Source organism: Gossypium raimondii, chromosome 4 (genome assembly GCF_025698545.1).
Source record: "Gossypium raimondii isolate GPD5lz chromosome 4, ASM2569854v1, whole genome shotgun sequence".
NCBI lineage: Eukaryota > Viridiplantae > Streptophyta > Magnoliopsida > Malvales > Malvaceae > Gossypium > Gossypium raimondii.
In genome coordinates this window covers 28272252-28285589 of record NC_068568.1, presented here as the reverse complement: position 1 = coordinate 28285589, position 13338 = coordinate 28272252, and the positions used below count along the sequence as shown (strand labels likewise).

General features: G+C 34.3%; 1 long non-coding RNA gene across 1 annotated transcript; it reads left to right on the top strand.

Annotated features, from left to right (window-relative positions):
- The first annotated feature begins 1223 nt into the window (after positions 1-1223).
- On the top strand, positions 1224-7377 carry LOC105780801 (uncharacterized). Its single transcript, XR_008195274.1, has 9 exons — positions 1224-2133; positions 2238-2323; positions 2776-2935; positions 3553-3694; positions 4209-5034; positions 5155-5203; positions 6123-6235; positions 6314-6395; positions 6475-7377. It is a non-coding gene; the product is annotated as an uncharacterized LOC105780801 (long non-coding RNA).
- The last annotated feature ends 5961 nt before the right edge of the window (positions 7378-13338 follow it).

Below are 13338 nucleotides of genomic sequence, written 5' to 3'. Positions count from 1 at the left end.
CACATGGAAAAATTAAAATACTGTTATTTAAAATAATTTTAAAGTTTTTTGGGTACAAGATTACTGATTGTTTTTTAATTTATATATTAAAAATTTTGTTATATAATCGTAAAAGAGATAGTATTAATTTTAAAATATTGAATTAATTATCACTATAGTTTAGGGTTTTTGATTTAGGGTATATGATTTATTTAAGGTTTAAGGCCGGTTTAGGAGTTACTATTTTAAGTTTTAGGGAGTATGGATTTAGGGATTATGGATTAGGGATTATTGTTTAAGGGTTGGGATTTAAGGTTTATGGGTTAGGTGTTTAGTGGTTAGACGTTAGGGGTTAAGAGTTAGGGATTTAGGGTTTAGGGATTTAGAGGTCGAGTTAGAGTTTTGGGTTTAGATTAATTATTTTTTTAATTTATATTTTAAATATGTTCTTATATAATTGTAAAAGAGATAATAATAAATTTTTTTACGGTTTTTAGTTTAGGGTATATAATTAATTTAAGATTTAAGGCTGGTTTAAGAGTTCATATTTTAAGGTTTAGGGAGTATGGATTTAAGGAGTATGAATTTAGGGATTATGGATTATGGATTATGGTTTAAGGGTTGGGATTTAAGGTTTAAGGGTTAGGGGTTAGGGGTTAAGAGTTAGGGATTTAAGGTTTAGGGATTCAGGGATCGGGTTAGGGTTTTGGGTTTAGATTAATTATTTTTTTAATTTATATTTTAAATATGTTCTTATATAATTTGTAAAAGAGATAATAATAAATTAAATATATTGAAATTATGAGTATAGTTTAAATGAAAAAAATTATACAATTAATTAATGCTTTTATATTTAAAAAATTTAATCTAAACTATTTGATATATTTAAATATTAGTTTAAATAGAATTAATAAATAAGTTAAAAAAGTAATAGATTGATATGAATATTTAGGTATAATTATTTATTTTGGAGATGACCAAATTATAGGAAATAAAATTAAAATACAAAAATAAAATAATTTTTATTCAAAATTAAAAAAACGCCGAAAAGATAAACAATAACGACATTTTTTACTTTAAAAAATTATTTTACTTTGAAAAATCGTGCCATTTTACCCCAAATTTTCCCCGCTGAAATATTTTCCCCCAAAAATCCATAATCTTCCCATGGCCAACAATATTTTCTCAGTTGCCACTCTCCAACAAACACTCTGCACTCCCATGGCTGATGAGACCCCAAAGGCCACTCCACAGCTTCTCACTCCCTTCTCCGCCGTGGTGCCTTCCCCTTTCATCACCGTAAAAAATAGTAAAAAACAGCAGAATGATGGAATAACTAAATCCAAATCCCAACTTTTCTATGTTCTTATAGAAAATATTTGATTCTCCCTCCATCTTCCAATCTTTTTATTTCCCTTCCCATTACAAATCAGTTTTCCATTCCAAACCCTAACAAATGGCACCTTTGGACCCTCACTCCTTCACTGATTCTTATCACACTTTAACCACCGACATCTCCCTTTTTCTTTTCTTAGACTTCCCTTCCACCACTATCTACGCCATCGCTTTCTTCATCCTCAAATCCCCTCATGTCGATCAACTTTCTTTTGATACCCGTTCCCTTTCCATTCACCAAGTCCTTTCTCCTATTACCCTTTCCCCTTTCCCCTCTCCCATTCTCTCTTTCCTCTTCACCTGACCCTATCAAAGGAACCCAGCTTTCCATCTCGCTACCAGACGACGATGTTTTGAACTCCTTCTTCATCGTTTTCTCTACTTCCCCTTCTTTTTCTGCTCTCCAATGGCTATCCCCGCCGCAAACGTTTAACAAAAAAACACCCTTTTGTTTATACCCAATGCCAGTGTATCCACGCGCGTTCCATTTTCCCATGTCAAGGCACTCCCGCGGCGAGAATCCGTTACTCTGCTTTGCTCAATGTCCCTCGAAAGTTATCCGCCGTTATGTTCGCCCACCATGTCGATGGGAGGTCACCGATTTCTGGTGAAGGACATTCGCATTTGCTGCCTGGCGGGTTTAATTTGTTGTGGTTCTTTTGCCTTTTTGCGCCTCTCCTTTTTTTTGGCTTTCTTGGTTCTCAATTTCTCAATTCTATCCATAGTTGTATGGGGAAACCAAAGCACTACCGACCTCCGGTAAGTTCTTTCGAACTTTATTGCTTTCAAATTGGCGATTTAAATTTTCAAATTTGACTTATTTTAAGGAATTTTTTCTCATAATTTATGGTGAAATTTTACAGGGAAAGAAAAAGGAAGGAAATGCTGTGAGATGTGTGACGAGGTCACAAGCTATTAAAATCCTTCAAGTTAGCCTTTCAGATTTTAGGTTCATCTCTTCTTTCTCACTTTTATTAATTTTTATTATTATTTAAGCTTCCTTTATTTGCCTTCTTTAATCATTTTTTTCATGTTGTTTTTAGCTTCGAAGATTAATTAGCTAAGAATTTGAAACTATTGAGCTTCATTAAGCTAAGATTAGTTCATCAGGTAGTAGTTAGCTGCTACTTTTGCTAACTCTTTTACTAACTATTTTTTGCTCACTGGAGCAAAGAGAAGAAGTGTGTATGGAAAATATTCTTATTACTAGCTCGTTTTAGCTCACTGAAGCAAAGAGAAGAAGTGTGTATGGAAAATATTCTTTTTGCTCACTGAAGCAAAGAATAGAAGTGTGTATGGAAAATAAGTTTAAATCGGTATAAATAAATATAATTTTCCTTTTAGCTCGTTTCTCTTTTACTTGTTTTTTTTTCCTTTAATAAATCCTGTGAATTGTCACAGGTCCTCGGGTTCAACTACATAATACAAATCCCACCTCTGAACTTCATTTTTCCTTCAAAATAAAGCTTCGATTTGATCTATTTTAGTGAGACAAATGGCTGAAAATCTTATGCATGCTTTACAATATAACAACTATGGCAGAGGCGCTGCTGTTTTGAAGGTAAAAATCTACTTCATTACGATGATTTATTTTGCTTTTCTTTTTCTTTTTTTGTACTTTTTTTCTTCATATAATTTTGGTTGAGATATTAATTCATCTTTTGAATGGAGATTTCAATTAAGGTTGTTAATCTAGTGTTTATATTGATCTAAGTTTGTTCTTCGGATTCAAAATTCGATCAGTTAAATTTGTGATTGAAGAAAGTATGAAGATGATTCCAATGTGTGCCGTGAGTTACTAAGGAAGTGGAATTTTCTGGAATGGAAATGAACTAGGGATTTGGTATTCGGAATTAAAATTTCACAAAAAGGATCTGAGATTGAGAGGTTGACTTGATGGAGAAGTTAAGTGTTGACCCATTTTATCATCGAATTCAAATTTTTATTAGTTAAGTTTGTGATTGAAAGCATATAGATAATTTGAATGAGTGCCGCAAAGCACTAGGATAGTGGAATTTTCTGGAATTGAAGTAAATTAAGGATTTGCTGAGACGGAGAGGTTGATACTTTACAGTGAAGTGTTTAAATTTTTTATATGGACCTGCTTGATATAAACTTGAAAAAATAATTGGCAGGGACTTGATTTTATAACGCTGTGAATTTTTATGCTTTTTACAGCATGTTGAAGTTCCGATCCGAACTCCAAATAAAGGTGAAATTTTGCTTAAACTGGAGGCAATTAGTCTAAACCCAGCTGACTGGAAAATACAGAAAGGGATGCTGTGCCCACTTTTACCTAGAAAATTCCCCTTCATACTTGGTAGTTTATATATTCTCTCGACTCTTTCTTTTTATAAATGATGTTTAAACCAGACTGGTAGGGGTAAGTGTCCAGATAATGGCTTTGGAACGGTATAGACTGGTTGAACCGATGGTTTACATTTGTAGAGGTTGCTTTAGTTGCAACTATTGATGGGAAAAATTGTGTCTATTTGTTAACTCAAGTTATCATTAAAGGAAAAAAATTGTCTACTTGTTAAGGCATATCCTTTTTTTTTTATAATTTAACCAACCAAATAATAGACTGGTTTGTAGGTCTCTTAGTTTAAGCACTTGTGGTTATTTTGATGGTAATTTTTGGCATCCTATTGTCATAGAGCTAATGCTTTTAAAACGTGAAGATTTGATATCTCAAATGAAAGTTGTCTAGCTATATACCATTTGCAAGTTATATTAAAGAACCTGTCTTCACTAAGCTTTGTAGTTTTCTCTCTGTTGATATTTGGATCACCGCATTTTAATCATCGGTTAAAGATTTTTATTTTCTTGTGCAGCAAGTGATGTAGCCGGTGAAGTCGTAAAGGTTGGACCAGGAGTCACAAATTACAAAGTTGGGGATAAAGTTGTATCTCTTCTTGATCATTTGGTAAGTTCTCATTCTCATTCTTAACATTTGAATTTCATGATTAGGGTTTAACGAAGCTTCTAGTAGACAATGCGCCAAAGGCCATGAAGGAACAGAAATTAGAGACCTCTTTCGGCCGCAAGATTGCCATCGATGCCAGCATGAGCATTTACCAGTTTCTCGTTCGTATATTGTTCCCTCGAAAAGAAAAAAAATGAAAGTTTTCTCTTTTATATCCATTTGAGAGCTAAGACTAACTAATAATTTTTTTTTTAATTTTGGGTTGACTGTAGATTGTGGTGGGTTGTATGGGGACTGAAATGCTCACTAATGAAACCGGTGAAGTTACTAGGTTTTTAATATATTTTTCTCTTCATTCATTAATTCTTTTTTATCTTACAAAACTATCGTTAGCTGATTCTTATTTTATTTTTTACCTTTTCAATTACATTTTCATTATTTGGTTCATAAAATGTTTACATGGGTTCTGCTGGCGTAATCCAATCATTTGCAAGGTATGTTTACTCGGATAATTCTACTTCTTGAAGCTGGGCCTGTGTAATGTGTTTCTTTCCCTTTTCTTTTCATTTTCCTTAGAAGTTAATTAGTCAGTCATTTTAACACAGATATTTTCTACCTTATGCTGCCTATACAGTATCACAACCCAAAGGCCTTTTATTTGCTAATGCTTGTGGTATTTTCTTTCAGCTATGTTTTTGATGGGCAACCTCCAGATTTGAAAAAACAAGAGCTTGGTAAGCGGTAGTTTATTGCAAATTATTCAAATTGTTTTTTGCTGGTTTCCTTCAATATGACCGGAGCTTGATGAGTAGAATGTTGCTTTTTCATAATTTTTATACTAAATTGTCATGTAGTTACTCAAAGAGGGCTGATGCTACTGAGGATTTGCAAGAAGCCATGGAGGTATTTTTTTTTTGTCACACATGGAGTGATAAGTAAAGTTTTCTTTTGTTGTCTCACCACTACGGAAATTTAAGGCGCTGTTGTTTTTATTATTAGACTGGAAATAAGGACATTGAAAAATTAAATATGTAGCCAAAATTTTGTCACTTATCAGTATTAGATACTCGTAGAGTTTAATCAATTCAACGCTGCAAGAAAATGGAAGCGTATGTATAATAACCGTGTTTGTAGTAGTAATTTTTGTTATATAATAATGGAAAGAATATATGTTCTTTTCCGTATAATGAAATTTATTTTTATTTTTGTTAGGAAATTTAATTGTTTATGTTAATATTATATGCTATATACATTATTTTATATACTAATGATCTATAATAAATTAAATAATATAATCAATTTAAAATAAGGTTAAAGTGTAAATTTGTTGCCATATTATAAGTGAATGTTGAAATTTATTATTATAATTTATTTTACTTTTATTGTTAATGAAAAGTAATACATTCAAAATAAAATTTGACCTTTCTATTTGTTATCATAAAAATTCATTTAATCAAAATGCTTTTAATAAAGAACAGTACTTTTAGCGGCGTTTGTGATAAAAGCGCCGCTAAAGATCATATTCTTTAGTGGCGTCTGTAATAAAAGCGCCGCTAAAGGTCATGCTCTTTAGCGGCATTTGTGATAAAAGCGCAGCTAAAGGTCATGCTCTTTAGCGGCGTTTGTGATAAAAGTGCCGCTAAAGATCATGTCTTTAGCGGCGTTTGTGGATAAAGCGCCGCTAAAGGTCATGTTCTATAGCGGCGTTTTTTCACATTAACGCCGCAAAATTTAGTGGCGTAATTTATCGCGGCATTTTTTGCGGCGCTTTTGCGAATAGTTTTAGCTAAAAAAACACCGCTAAAAGCCTGTTTTGCTGTAGTGTTTTGTAGACATAGGTGACTACCTCATATTGCTGCAGTCTTGGGCACTTTACTGGATGCCTTTCTTGGCATTAGTTAGTCACCAAGCATATATATTTCCACTCGTGAATAGGTGATAAAATTTAAGCATTATAACAATTATTTGACATTTTTGTGTAAATTTATTCTAACAAGTTTTCTTCTTTCATAGATGGAGTACTAATCCGGGTATCAGAAGGCCATACACGATTCCGATAGACAGTAAGATGATTGAGACAAACATTGGGGAGGGGGTAAGTTATTCATGACATGTAATTACTTTGTTTATCTTGTTTGACACATGTTACTATAACCATGTTATTAATTGTGCAGTTCATTTGGATGCCCTATTCTTTCCTAGACATTGCGACTGTTATTCCCTTGTCTACTCACATTCACTCACACTTGTGGTGCATTAACGCACCCATTATCAAATTCTAGACAGTGGAGTGGTATCATAGGGATCGAGTAATGCGACAGTTTCGGTGCATACAGTACATCTCGGCATTGTCAGGTGAATTGGGGAAGATCCACGGAATTAACAAGGGAGGGAAACAAGGATTGAACTGGGCGGTAGCGCATCAACAATATATTGCAGTGTGGAACAACCAGATGGGGCGGAGACCTCATATGGATCTTTCTTTCAATTTGGATCCTTCATTAGAGTATATACAGTGGTACTTCAAGATAGGGAAACAATATTTATTTGGTAGGCAATCAATGGTAGCCCCCCACACATGCCACGACTAGGGAAACCCTATTATCCCCTCTTACATCCGCCTCCTGCACTCGAACTTGAATTGGAGCCCTTGCCTAAACCTGAGCTGATGCCCGAGTCTGGGGGTAATTCTTATCATTTGAACTTGGGGGTCGATAATTATTTCTAAGGTTCGTCAGGCTACGGATATCATTTGGAGTTTTTCAGATCCAGTTCTGATCATCTAGATCCGAGATCATCGATGCCGTTTGATATCTTCAGCCCATTATCACCACAGTACTCCACTCCTCCCGGGCAAACATTTGGGGTATACGATTTTTTTACTATGTTTAACACACCCTAGACTCGGGGTAGGATAACGTTAATCACTGTTAGCACCCGCAACGTCAATGCCGGGCACCATAACGATTTATCCCTAAGACCACACCATCGAATCATCAATTTTAGGGGTTTCTATAATTTCAATGTTCAAGTTTGTATTTATTTAATTATATTAATATTTGGGCATTCTAACTCAATTCTCGTGGATCAAACTTTGGATATTTTGCTACTAAATTTAAATGAGATGGTGTTTAAGATATAAATTAGCGATTTACATACATGCAAAAATTAGATGCATTGAAAGAAATTTGGAACAAACTTTATAATTTAAATGAGATGTATTGCTCCAAAATTGGAACAAACTTTGTAATTTAAATTAGATGCATTGGAACAAACTTGGAACAAACTCTGTAAAATATATATAAATTCCAGCATGGAGTCCATTAGCTTAATTCCCACCCGATCATAATGATTGTCCACTATAGTAGGTTCGTTGTGGGCATTTACTTCGATTATGCCTAGCTAATCTACACATACCACAAAGCTTCCAATCGGTTTTTCTCTCTAATGTCAATTTTATTGTGGATTATGATTACTTGCGGATGACCTTTCGGATTCCTACACAACTCTTTGTCCGGGATAAGCTCAAAAGTTATCGGAGGTACCTCTCATGTAGACAAATCACGAAGGATGGGGAACTAATTTTCCTATACACGTGATGTGCACTCGAGGGTGTACACTTCAGTGATAAACTATTCAGCATTGATCAAGGTGTGAGCACAAGCTACAATGACATGCGCATAGGGATAATGAAGTGTTTGAAACCTCCCTCAATCGCACCGTCTATTTAAAAGATCAACTCCATAGGACCTAGGTGGGATACTGGGTTGACGACCGATGGACTCCATAACTCGAAACGTTTCAAACTGTTGTGAATATATTTCTACATTCATGGACCTCACCCTCCAACAGTTCGCATCCATTGCATTCCTAACATGTTTGACAAACACGTGTCCCGCCTCCATCTGGTTGACTTGTTTCAACCCCATTCTTGGCATCAAGGTAGCCAACCTGTAGAATGTAGCTGAGAACACAGATGAAATCGAAAGATGTCATGTTTTCCTCAAGACGGAGTTAACCGCCTCTGCCAGGTTGGTGGACATATGACCATATCGAAACCCGTCATCGAAACTTAGAGCCCATTGCCACGACTCCATGGTAGCCAATCATTATCGAAAAATAATGTTCATTTCACCTTGCATGTCACCTTCAAGTCTGGTCATCCTTTGCCAGAAAAGGTGTGGCTTTAGCTCGTACACTATGTATTATCAAGAAAAGACAAGTTACATTCTAGGATGAATTTGTTCTAGTATTAATAACATTAAAACATATATTGAAACTAAAATTTACCCATTTTCACAACTTGTTTCCGCCAGTCTGTATTCTTGTAATTTCGCTGGAAGTTAGCCGCGATGTCCTGGATGCAATAAACGGATGTCCATGAAACACTAGAATGCCTAATGGCGGCAATTATTCCCTTCCCTCTATCAGATAGGATGCAAATATTATCCTCCCTAACAATATACGTTCGCAGGTTCGTGAGGAAGAATTCCTATGATTTCATGTTCTCCTTGTCCACAATGGGAAACGCTATCGAGAGTACGTCTTGTTCCTGTCTTGATCAATCGCATTAAGTAGGATCTATGTATATTTTCCATATAGCTAAATCCCATCTACCTACACAAGCGGCTTACAGTGGGGAATGATGCATGAATGAATCAAACGTCCTGAACACCCGGTGGAAAATTCTTCTTCCCGATTGTAGTTGGTCATTTGGGTTGTAATAAGGTCGTGTCTCCAACTCAATGATAGTCCCTGACATGTATTTCCGAATAGCAGCTATCTGCCCCTATAGCTCATTGTAGGACACATCCTAATCTCCAGACAACTGCTTCATTACCATCTATTTAGCTATTCATGCTTTCCGGTATGATACTCGATACTGGAATCATGCTTGCATTTCTACAATCAGTATCGAAACATGAATGGTCGGCATGTCCTTCATCATTGGAATGATGCAGGTGAAAATAGTTTTGGAATCAAGTTTTTAGTGATCTTATGTCATATGTGTTAAAGTGCATGTGTGAGGCCCAACAAATTTTCGGATCTTCCACATTTGTGACTTCTGGATAAATACGACTTGTACCCGCCTGACCTCCAACACTTCCCAATGTACAATGTCTGTTTAAACACGATGACTTTGTAGTCTACCGACACATTCATGTTATACCACTTAATGGAAAATATGCACTCTTCCTTGGTTTTGAATTTTGGCCTATGAACAACTCTTTAGCTTTGGAATCTATAATCAGCCGGTGAGTAGGTAGTATATCAAGGTACTCTGGGAACTCGGCTGCATGTACCATATCGAGGTCTACGAGTGACATGTGTGCCCCGGGATCATTGCGTATCATAATGCGTCGAATCAGGTTCTCTCGACTAAATATGCGTTAACATTTCCATCATCATTTGTACTTTCCTCGTCGATATCATCCAAGACCTCGTCTAGACTGGGATCACTATAATCTTCGACCTCGTGATCAGAAGAATCACTATTATCATATCCATCATCACCATCCGCTTTAGTCTCAAACATCACCGAATGTATTTTTAAATGGGGACCTAGGTTAGGGTTCTCAGACATAGGTGCAACATTAAGATCAATATCGATCCCACGTATAGTCGATCGATTATCAACGTATGTTATCAGAGTGGGATCTTGAACTCCATGTTCTTCACCTAATGGAGTGGAATCTTCAATTGGCTCCATATTAGCTAACACAACAAATAATTGAATCGGTGCATTTTGGTGGTTTCGATTTCCAAAATAAAGAATGAACATTGTCTCTACATCTTTATTTTCTACCAGTTTCATCTCGATGAATTTGATGGGATCTATCAAAACTGGAAACTTGTAGAATAGTTTCGAAACCCTAAACCCACAACGTCTAACAATTTTTGCACTAATCATTTCCTTCATATCATCAACTCAAACATTTTTATTAAATATTATTGCTATTTGTTGGCAATGTTCAAATATACATCCAACTACTGTTGTCAAAATTACTCCGTCGAAATTAACATAGACGAAAAATTGATTATCTATCTTCAAAATTATATCTATTAAAAAAGAATTAAAAATTCTCAATAAAATTTCAAAAAAATACTATAAAAAAATGAAATTCATATCTACTAACCTTTTGAAATATTCTCTTTCTATTTACTCTTCTACAAAAAAATTTTTGCCGTTCTTTAATTTTCTAATTTTTTTTGCACAAAACACTACACACATTTTTTTTCACAAAACAATGATTAAATACTGGTAGGATTGACTGGTGCCGCCTCTAAGAGGGGCTTCACCCCACTGGAGTAGGCTCTGACAGGGGCTTCACTGGTGCCGCCTGTCAAATAGGCACCACCAAACCGTATTTAACTGACCTAAACCCGTATTTAACCCACAGAAATATCTCCTTTTTGGTATTTTTGGTGCAGCCAATAAACAAGCCTTCGCCAAATAAAATATTTATTTTTTAATAGAAATCTGTACACATTAGAAAATAGGGGTGGTGCCACCTCTTCACCACCTTTCATCACCCTCCACTATCCTAAACAACCCATTCTCATAATTAATGGTGGTGGGATACCAATTTCAAAAATTTTGTTTTATTTCATATTATATGGGTAAAAAGGGTTTTTTTACAAAAATAATATAAAAAAATTATATATCAAAATGGTATGTCAGTTGGATTATATACCAAAATGGTATACCCATGCAACCAAAATGGTATACCCATGCAAGTGGAGAGTGGTGCAAAGGCAGCACCACCCTAAACTTCTAACGCTCAAATTTTTAAAAATTTTTTTTATTAGTGGTGCCAATCTCATAGGCAGCACCACATTTGTATACAGGTGTCGAGTCTGGTATGTGCCCATATATATATATACAGGAATAGTATATAGGGGTGGTGCCTATCTGATAGGCGACACCTGTAACAGCCTGTTTTCAGTGAAATCGAAACAGTGGTTTTAGGATCACAAATTTAAAGTCAGAAAAATTATTTTTATTATATGTTCTATTGTATGATAGAAATACAGATATAAAAATTTTGTTATGAAATTTTACCGATTACATACCTATTTTGATGAAAAGGACTAATTTGCACTAAGTGCAAAAAATTAATTCTAATAGCTAAAGGTATTAAATAGCTATAGAATTTTAAATTGGAGGTCCTTATATAGTAAATGGACCATTAAAATGCTTAGTGGTTAAGCATGAATAGTCATCATTGGAAATTTGATGAAACATTAAAGTTAATTTTGGAAATTATCAATTAAAGTGATATTAAATAAAATAAAAAAAATCTATTATCATCATCTACCACAAAAAAAAAAAAGAGAAAAGCTAGCCATAGAAGCTTGAGATATTAGCAAGCTTATTTTGCTCAATTAGGTATGCATCCTTGTCTCGTTTTTGATGATTTTTATGTTTTCGAGATCGTAATAGCTTAATCTAGCTAACTTGGGGATTAATTTGCAAAACTGTTAAAGTATTAGGGTTTTTTCCATTGATGAGTATGATTATTTTTGAAGTTTTATGATAGAAAATAAAAGGTTGTTGTTAGATAAACAACTTTTGTAAAGAGAATGTTGATGAAATTATCAATTAGGGATTAAATTGAAAAAGATTATAAATTTATGGTAAAATTGTGAAATTTTGAATTACATGGGCTACTATTAATATGTGTAAAAATTGACTAGATTTGAATAAGGATTAAATTGCATGAAAGTTATTTTTCAAGCCTAAGGACTAAATTGTAATAAATTAAACGTATAGGGGAAAATAGTAATTTTTCCAAAAATGTGTTGTTGGACTAAATTGAATATGAATTATATTGAATTGAGTTAAATTCATTCGTATAGATCCGGTTAGACCTAATACGGAGTTAGATCGAGGCAAAGGAAAAATATTAGATTAGTCACCTTTGTATCTACATAAATTCATCGAGGTAAGTTCATGAAATTAAATTGTACATTAATATGTGTTAAATTGAATTATTGTTTGTGAATTGTACAGTTGCCATGAATAAATACCGGTTGTATATTTGATGATTACCAAGTCCCGTTTGAACCTTATGAAATTCGTAAGATATAAATAACATGTCATTAGGGTTACCAATTTGGTTGGGGTCTTGCATGTGTTGCGGACACACCACAGCTCATATGAGTTTCTCGATACTCAGCTCATATGAGCTTCCCGTTATTCATCTCGCATGAGCTTTCCGTTATTCATCTCGGAAGAGCTTATTGTTTACAGTGTGTATAAGCATACATGAATTGATTTGACAGATTACAGTTCAGTACACCTCGTGTGTACTGTGTACTACCCGTGTATACAACAATATTCTAAATGGTTCAACGGGCACAGTTCTGTTATGAAATCATACGAGTTTGATATGAATTATTACCAGTACATACATGAAATACATGAAATATGATTATTTGATGAATTCAACCATGTGTGTTGGATTTTATATGTGATTTTTATGGCTAATACATTGGTGATCATGTGTTTAGGCTTCTCACCAAATTGATTGAGATATGCTGTGTTTACTTACCTATTTTGTGGAAATATGGTAAGTTAAATTCTATATTATACGAACTTACTAAGCTTAAATGCTTACTCTGTGTTATTTTCCATGTTTTATAGTAATTCAAAAGCTCGTTTGGGTTTGAAGCTGATCGAATTATTTCACACTATCCATCGGCTCTTTTGGTACTTTCAGTAAATTAGTTCCGGTTATAATGGCATGTATTGGATATTTTGGCCGATGTTGTTATATAAATGTTTTGTTGAGACAAGCCATTTAAATGACTTGTGTTTGATATATTTTGATGTGTTTATATATGTGGCCTTAACATATTTAATGTGTGTTTGATATGGTTGAATGATGGAAAACTTATAGGTATATTGATGATTAGTTTGAAATAGTATATTTGGTACAATTATGCATATATGCATTTGGTTATCTAGGTAAATATGGATATTATTAATTTGTCATTTGAGCTGCCTAAAGGCATATTGGTTGTATGTTGTTATA